The sequence below is a fragment of the Pleurodeles waltl genome, chromosome 3_1 (assembly GCF_031143425.1).
Source record: "Pleurodeles waltl isolate 20211129_DDA chromosome 3_1, aPleWal1.hap1.20221129, whole genome shotgun sequence".
Taxonomy (NCBI): domain Eukaryota; kingdom Metazoa; phylum Chordata; class Amphibia; order Caudata; family Salamandridae; genus Pleurodeles; species Pleurodeles waltl.
The window spans coordinates 1,612,897,991-1,612,907,414 of record NC_090440.1 but is presented as its reverse complement, the minus strand read 5'-3'; positions in this window follow the sequence as shown (position 1 = coordinate 1,612,907,414).

The window sequence follows — 9,424 nt, the reverse complement described above, 5'->3', positions numbered from 1 at the left end:
CATTAGATGCCGTAGGGCTACAACAAAATTAAGTACACATTTTATGGAGACTTCACATACTCCAGATGACCTCTGGTAGGTGAACTTGGAAGCCCCTCAAGTTCGTCCTAATGACCCGGACTTCCTTTTCAGGACCGAACAGCGCTGGGTTTTCAAATTAGGGACCTCCAGTCGGGGACTGAACAATGACATTCCTTGGACTACGTTGTCCTTCTAAAATGATTTCTTGATAACGAGCTACATTCTTTCTAACCTGAATCATTGCCCATTCTTGCTCTAATATTTTGCCAGGTCTGACATAATTTTAATTAATATTGATGCCATGCCTTAACACTACTCTGTTATAGAGGACTCTCCCCTCTTTCTTTCATACCCCTTTTTTAGCATCCCCCTATAACCTTGTTGATTCAAGTCTGATTACAACAACTACCTGACCACATTACGTTGATTTAATTAATTCTCGTACTGCTGTGTATATTGATGACTTTTGATATTTGAGAAATATATACTTCAGGGATTTAATGAGCGAGTCGCTCTTCGGCTGCAGACTTAGGGGGTCATTCCTACCCTGGTGGTCCGAGACCGCCAGGGTAGGGGACCGCGGATGCACCGCCAACAGGCTGGCGGTGCATCCAGGCCCATTCTGACTGCAGCGGTAAAGCCGAGGTCAGAAAAGGGAAACCGGCGGTTTCCCGCCGTTTTTTTCCCTGGCCTGCAGAATCCCCCATGCCGGCGCTGCAGGCAGCGCCGCCATGGGGATTCTGACCCCCTTCCCGCCAGCCTGGTTCTGGCGGTTTCGACCGCCAGAACCAGGCTGGCGGGAACGGGTGTCGTGGGGCCCCTGGGGGCCCCTGCAGTGCCCATGCCAATGGCATGGGCACTGCAGGGGCCCCCTAACAGGGCCCCACATTAATTTCCAGTGTCTGCATACTGCACCCATCGCACAAAAGCAACTCCGCCAGCTCCATTCGGAGCCGGCTTCATCGTTGCTGTGGGTTTCCCGCTGGGCGGGCGGGAGGCCTTTTGGCGGTCGCCCGCCCGCCCAGCGGGAAAGCCAGAATGACCGCCGCGGTCTTTTGACCGCGGTACGGTCTTCTGGCGGTTCCCGCTTGGCGGGCGGCGACCACCGCCCGCCAAACTAGGAATCACCACCTTAGTCTGTCTTTTATGACTACGCGTGTTGAGACGCGCGCTGACCGGAATTCACTTCCGGGTTCCAACGCACTCTTAATCGGGTTGGACGAGCGCCCTGTTACACTGAACAGGGACACTGTCAGGAGGGTAGGTGAATCGGCCTACTACTACGGCGCGACTCGTAAGTACCCCCACTTGTTAGCGCCGATCTTATTTTCTAACGTTCACATACCGGCTGAGGGAGTATGGACAGAGCCCCCCGCCGGCATGACTTAACACACATTGACTCTGGCTCTTGGTTTTTCAACTGAGCCGACGCAAACCTGTTTACTTACTGCATATACTCGTTGGGGTGTAGACTTGAGAATGTTGTCATGTTATTGGTGGCATTGAATTTACATAAACCGTGGTGCTTATAAGGTTCCCTTTTGATTGAGAAGACCATTGAGCTTCCATTTTTCCTCCTTTTTTACTTTTAATTTTGGATTGTACTATGCAATTATATTGTTTTGGCATTGGTAAGAGATTTTAACCGACCCATTGTCTGTATATGATAAAAAACCTGTTGGACATTTACCATGTTTATTGTTTGCATGGCTGATAACACTTTTCCTCCCATGACTATGTTACATAAAGAGAGTTTGTCCCGTTTTCCTGACGTGTTACCTTTGAAGCCCTATTCTGAGACTGGGGATAGTAAGCGCAAACAATTTTTATAATCTGTGTGACTTTGCACTTCTCACTAAATTCACAATGTCATTTGTGGCCATTATTTCTACATGTGTTTGTCTTTTCCCAGGGCGACTTTTTTGACGTAGCAGGTAGCCTCAATGTAAGTGACTGCTTTTTGTTTCTAACCTCCCCCTATTAGGGTTGGTAGTAGATTGTTGTTTGGAGAAGTTGTTTTCTTTGTGTATTGGTCCTGATGAAGCGTCAACGGATCCGATTGGACCATTAGACGCGAAACATGTAGACCCACAATTTGAGGCCCCATAACAAATCTGGTCCTCTTGTGCTTTTGTAGAGAGTAAGTGAGCATTATTACTCACCTTTCCTCTCCTTGTGATTTTAACCTTGGTCCCCTACTTATGGTAGCTGATTAAATTGATGATGTATATCTAAGATGGGTAACCAATTTTATATTTATTTTTCTCTCTATATTGTTCAGGTATTTTGATCAAGGTAGTTCCCCTATACGACCTGGTTTTCTTTTCTACACTTAGAGCAATACGTTTAAGAGCCCCCTCTGGGGGAGCCCGTCAGGCATTGCAGCACCGGCCTGACGAGGAGCTTTCCCGATGATGAAGCTAGTCATCCAATGTGATGCTTGAGGGTTCTCGCTCCTGTAGGATTAGGCTTTTTTTCATTTGGAACAGTGTACTTGTACGTATTCTTAGAACTGTTGGGGACTCCTTGTCCCAAGATTCTGTTACTAAGGAGAGGGGGCGGAGCCTGACTCGCAAGTGCTTGAAAGCGCATCACACACACCCGCAATGAGGGAAACTTTTGCCGTGCTGCCCTTCTGAACTATTGGGGACTCCGTGTCCCAAGATTCTGTTGCTAAGGAGAGGGGGCTGAGCCTGACTCGCGAGCGCTTGAAAGTGTATCACGCACCCCCGCAACACGGTACGCACGAGGGACGCGCCCGGGCAAAGCCAGGGCCAAGGGTGGGCCTGTCCACACCCGTCATAGCCCAAAGGAGGCTGGGCAGGGCCACCCCACTACCAACAAACACATGTGATGATGGGACCCTGAAGGGAGGCTCAGGACCTAAACGTGAGAGTGATCTTTCTTTTATATTATATGACCTGATTATATGGATAAGGTTGATTATTAGTGACGGTCTTTCACCGAACATTGCTGACTTACAGCTGGAATAACTAGGGGACGGGCCTTGTGTAATATTTTCTGTGGGGGTCTTTCTAGCTGGTAAACCATTTTGCATATATTTCATTGATTAGTATAAAAGTAAAAGATTATAGATTCACAGATGTTATCTTTTTCCCTTTAAAAAGGACTATCCTTATTCATTATAATTATGGGCAAAAGAAAGCATCCAATGTTAAATCCTCCCGCCAATGTAAAAGACGGTACCTCTATATTAAAATATACTTCAGGAGTGATGTGGGTAATTAATAAGCAAATCTCTAGCGTTGAAGAAAGATTGCTGACTTCTGGTGACGGTATCACACTCCCATCAAGGAACCTTGAGACACAGGTTGATCACTGTAACATTGACAGGGGCACCAGTGCAGAGGCAATTGAGAACCAGGAAAGTAGGAATGATAAAAACGGGTGTGTTCAAAATATTTTGGATACAATATCTGTTCCGGACGATTCCCACCTTCATCTAAGTGTCCAAGGAAACCTTTGATAGGAAGGGTGGATAATCCCTCTATTAATAACTTAAAAAAGAACGAGTCAGTAACTATGTTTCAGTTGCCAAAAAAAGTAACCGGAGGAAAACCCCAAATAAATCAGCCGAAGTAACCCTAAATCTCCTCGCCAATATTTATGAATCAATAAACGTTCGGAAATCATCCGTCTGGGCTTCACTGGATTCTCTTTTAGAACGATTAAGAGCGGTAGAGAGTAACCTTGAGGTAGGTTTAGTACATATGAAGTCTCTACAGCTTGGGGAACCATGTCCCTCTAGAAAAACTTCTACTTTACCACACTTAACCCCAAACCCCATGAGTAATTCACAACCTCTAAAAAATACTAGAAAGCTCATACTGCATTACATCTAACTTCAAACAGTATGAGTAATTCACAACCTTGAACACAAGCGGTAACTATTAGACAACCACATGTAAAGATTTTAAACAGAGCATTGTCTTCAGACAGGGTGACTCGGCCTGTTATAAATTCTATCGGGAGGAACATAAAAGACGGATAACATCAGAGTCTTCTTATATACCAAGTGATTTTCTACATCTCCTCCCGGAAGAGACACCATACGTAGCGATTCTGGCTAATGTCCCCATCCTGGTTAACCAGCACTGGGAAACATGGACAGCTTTGAGGAATAAATCCCTCAACTGGATAGGATCACGTCTGGATCCTGGTGTGGTGGGGCCCCTTTTTAATGACATAAAAATGGTGAGGAGAATTAAATGGATAGGTACCAGCTGAAAATCGCTGGATGGAGATTGTGTGGTTCTTTCGTTTAAATCCCCAGAATTAGTAAAGAGAGTTATTTACGAACTTGGGGCAAGGCATGTAACTCAACATGGTATTTCATTATTACCTTTGGGTTACTTTTATCAAAGCCCTGTGGGTAAAATTTTTAGTACAGCTCGACCAGCCCACCTTACTGGTTCAACTAGCTCTGATTCCATCCCTACTCGCAATAGGATTCAAGCCCTCTCAACTCCAGAAGATTCGGATTGACTCAGTTGGGCCAAGACAGAGATAGCTACCAAGATGGTATCTGTAACAAATATTGAAGGGGGGCAGATAAGGCAGGAAGAGCTATCCAGGACATTAACCTCTGATTATAAACAACTTACATGATCAGAATCAACAGAATTCAGAAATAGTCTTACTTTTTTGGAACGTGGCAGGCTTAAGTAATACGTTTAACAATGAGGAATGGATGAACTTTATTGAAGACTTCCCCTTTCTATATCTGCAGGAAACTTGGCTCTTAAGTCCTATTCATGTAAATTGGTATAAAACATACCATACCCCAGCAGTATCTTCAGGACAGTACGGCCAAAAGGGGGTTTATGAACATATATCTCAAATAAGCTTCCTGTAACAAATTTCATCATGCAGATTTCCAACGTATACCATCAAGTGATTGTGAGCGATTTAGATCAGACGACTCAATTAGTGGTCATTAATTTTTACAATAATGTACCTACGGGCGAGGTCTCTATTATTTTAACACAATTGGGAGAGGATTTAGAGAAAGTCTGCATAAAATCTAGGAGAGATCGCCTTATTTTGTGGGGGGGGTGTGATCTTAATATTCACCTCTGTAAAGAACCTTCTAACAAGGTATGCGGACTGTATGAGGAAGACATTGGCCCGTGGGTTCATTTTATACATAATCTTCAAGGTGACGCTATGAATGTATTGGTGCATAAATTTAATCTGTCTTTCATAAATGAAATTTATTTTGACAACCTGCAGTTTAAGCCAACTTTTAATGGCAGGGGAGCAGACACAGTGATTGATTATTGTTGGACTTTTTTGCTTAAGCAGGGTCATCCCCAATCTTTTTCCCTCCTGCCTCCTATTTTTTCTGACCTGTTGCCGTTGGCTTTTGAACTTTGAGCACTTTACCAATGCTAGCCAATGCTAAAGTGCATATGCTCTCTGTGTAAATTGCATTGTTGATTGGTTTATCCATGATTGGCATATTTGATTTACAAGTAAGTCCCCAGTAAAGTGCACCGGAGGTGCCAGGGCCTGTAAATCAAATGCTACTAGTGGGCCTGAAGCACTGGTTGTGCCACCCACATGAGTAGCTCTGTAATCATATCTCAGACCTGGCATTGCAGTGTCTGTGTGTGCAGTTTTAACTGTAAATTCGACTTGGCAAGTGTACCCACTTGCCAGGCCTAAACCTTCCCTTTTCTTACATGTCAGACACCCCTAAGGTAGGCCCTAGGTAGCCCCAAGGGCAGGGTGCAGTGTATGGTTAAGGTAGGACATATGGTAATGTGTTTTATATGTCCTGACAGTGAAATATTGCTAAATTCGTTTTTCACTATTGCAAGGCCTGTCCCTCTCATAGGTTAACATGGGGGCTACCTTTAAATCTGATTAAAGTGTAGATCCCCTTTGGGAGTGGATGGACATGTGGCGTTTGGGGTCTCTGAGCTCACAATTTAAAAATACATCTTTTAGTAAAGTTGATTTTAAGATTGTGTGTTTGAAAATGCCACTTTTAGAAAGTGAGCATTTTCTTGCTTATGCCATTTCTGTGACTCTGCCTGTTTGTGGATTCCCTGTCTGGGTCAGTTTGACAGTTGGGCTGGTTGCACCTCACACTAGACAGTGACACAAAGGGAGCTGGGGTGTAGCCTGCATATCCTGATGAGCCATCTGTGCTAGGAGGGAGGGGAGGAGTTGTCACCCCGCCTGTGACTGTGCTTTGTGGAGCTATTCTGCAGTTGCTGCTTCTGCCAAACTAAGAGGGCAAAGACTGGACTTTGTCTGCCTTCCATCTTGAGAAGAAATCTCCAAGGACTTGATTTAGAGCTTGCCTCCTGTTGATGGAAGTCTCAAGGACAGCAAAGACTTCTCTCTGCCAGCACCTGTAGTCTCTGTAGAGACTCCTGCTCTGCCCTGTGGTGCCCATCCAGTTCCTGAGACCCTGAAAGGAAAAGCTGGCAGCCTAAGAGGAAGAAATCCATGCACAGAATGCCGTTCGGGGGAAAGGATCGATGCAACTCCAATCTGCGGCTGAAGAAACGAAGTGCCGCTGGCTCCGCAGCTGAGAAATTACGCTTGCAGGAAACGTGACCAAAGAATCGACGCGCGGAGCAGGAGAAATGATGCGCAGTATCGCTGACGGAGGCTGGGAGATCACAACCCGCGCTGCGGGGTTTTCGGATCATCGTGCGGCTGGATTTCCGACTCAAGTACCGCTGTGCGCGGAAAAACTAAGCAAGGCCTGCCAGGACCTGAGAGTGCTGACCGGATCGACGCATTGCTCTCCTGCGGAAAGAAGAAACTATGCGCCCCGGCCCGGTGAAAGGAGAAACGATGCACGGTCCCGCTCGTGAGTGGAATCAATGCCTCACAAGCCCTTTTTGACATGCACTCCCCTGTGCGGGGTTCTTTTTGACCCCCCCACGTTACTTTTTCACGCTGACAGCGTTAGTGTGGGTTTAAAACTACTTAAAGACTCCATTTGCATTTTTATTGATAACTTGACTTGTGTATTGTGGATTTTTGTCGTTTTGGTCTTGTTTTGTTTAGATAAATATTTCCTATTGTTCTAAACTGGTGTTGTGTCATTTTGTAGTGTTTTCATTAAGTTACTGTGTGTGTTGGTACAAATACTTTACACCTAGCACTCTGAAGTTAAGCCTACTGCTCTGCCAAGCTCCCAAGGGGGCAAGCAGGGGTTAGCTGAGGGTGATTCTCTTTTACCCTGACTAGAGTGAGGGTCCTTCCTTGAACAGGGGGTAACCTGACTGTCAACCAAAGACCCCATTTCTAACAACTATGTATTAATATCCACCCTTTTTTCACACTATCTTTCCAAATATTTACTCAATGATATAGCAATAAATGATCATTTTCCGCAGAGTTTACAGATTTCATTAACATCTACCGCACAGCCCCAGCAGGATAATAATGCTTTGGTAAATGACATTGAATTAACCTTGCGTAGTGGGTATTCATTTCGATGGTCCCAAATGGAGCCACAGGGTCTTTAGAAGCAGTTAATTTGCAAATACGCGCTAGATTTTGCATACTGCGTCACTGATGATATAGACCCATCAAAATGCGTTAGTGTTTTTTCCTCAATAGCGTGAGGCGTGAAAGAATCTCTCATCAACAAAAGTGGAAAGCCGGAGCAGCGGGACAAAAAGTTTGATTCGGATTGTACTAAAGCCCATAAGAGATTAAAAAAGCATTAAGTACTCCAACAAGATGTCTGAATGAGATACACATTCGGAGGCAGGAATATAAGACAGCCATTAAGAAAAGGAAAATTAGCCTGAAAGAAAAAACTTGGGAATCCCTTCACAAAGCTAGTCTTATGTAAGATAACATCCTTTTTTGGAACATAATAAATTCTCCAGTGCTAGGGGTCAGACAAGACCCCAGAATGGAGATTGTTATAGCAGAGGGGGATTGGATTGGATACTTTTCCAAGATATTCAGCCCTGTCTCCGCTCAGACTTATTTCATTCTCCAACTAGTGACTCTACTCAAAAGAATCCACATGTGATTATAACACCTCAGTTTGGGTTAGAGATAGTAGTAGAAGCCATTAATGCAAGTAAAGCCGAAAAGGCCCTTGGCCCTGATGGCATCCTGATAGACTTATATAAGGCCAACATACATTTATGGGGACCCCTATTGACCCAGGTGTTGAGGAATCGTTGCACTTTAGGACCTCTACTATCATGATCAGACTCTATTATTGTCCCCATATATAAAAAAAGTTGACTGTCTTAATCCAGCCTGTTACAGACCCATCTCACTACTTGATTCATTTGCCAAAATAGCTGGGAGAATCACCCTAAACAGATTACAAGACTGGGCTGAGAAAAACAACATTTTATCCGAATTACAGTACTGATTTCGCACAGGAATAGGCACCATTGAACAGGGACTGAATTTAAGTATTATAATCGGGAAGTACACAAAGATCAGGGAGGGTAATTTGTATTTAGACTTCATAGATTTGTCTTCAGCGTTTGATTGTGTAGTCCACGAGAAATTATGGAAAATCCTAAGCAATTTAGGGGTAGAACCCAAAATAGTTCAGTTCATACGGGAACTGTATTCAGGAAGTAGTGCAAGGGTGAGATACGGGATAGGTAGGGAATGTACTAGATTTTCTAGTATACATAGAGGTGTACACCAAGGTTGCGTATTAGCACCCTTTTTATTTTCAATATATATAAACAAGTTGGTATTAGAATTAATAAATAAATGAAAAGACCTCCCCCAAATAGGTCATCGTCCGATCCCAGCCTTATTTTATGCAGATGACGCTGTTCTTATGGCCCGGACCCCGCTAGCCCTTCAAAGACTTCTAACAACTTGCGTAACATTTATGACAGACTTGGGCCTTAATGTCAACCGCTCTAAAACTTTATAATGAAATGTGGTAGAAAACCAATTAAGACCTGCAATATTATCATGCAAGGTGGAAAGATCAACATTACTCCAACATTTTCCTATCTGGGAATAATGTTTGATAAAGAAGGTTCTTGGGATCAATGTGTAAAAATTAAGAAACTACAGACCATGAAGACAACAACAGCTCTGAAGATTTTTTCCAAGCGGTTAGGGACGATCACTCCACAGAGCATGTTAAAAGTATATAGAGCAAAATGTATCCTGATGATTGTAGTAAAATCTAGATATTGCTTTGTTCTTACTAGGTTAAGGCTAGACACGTTTCACCGTCTGGTAACCTTTCCGACTATGATTGATTGGAGTTCAATACTAGGGGCTTGCCCTTGTGATTCAACATCAGTACAAAGTACAATACATATGGTTTTCTTTTGTAAATTTTATAAAAATCAGAGAAAGCGTTTTTTAATACCCTTTTTAAGATTTTTCCACATGCGACAATGCCGTCCTGCGT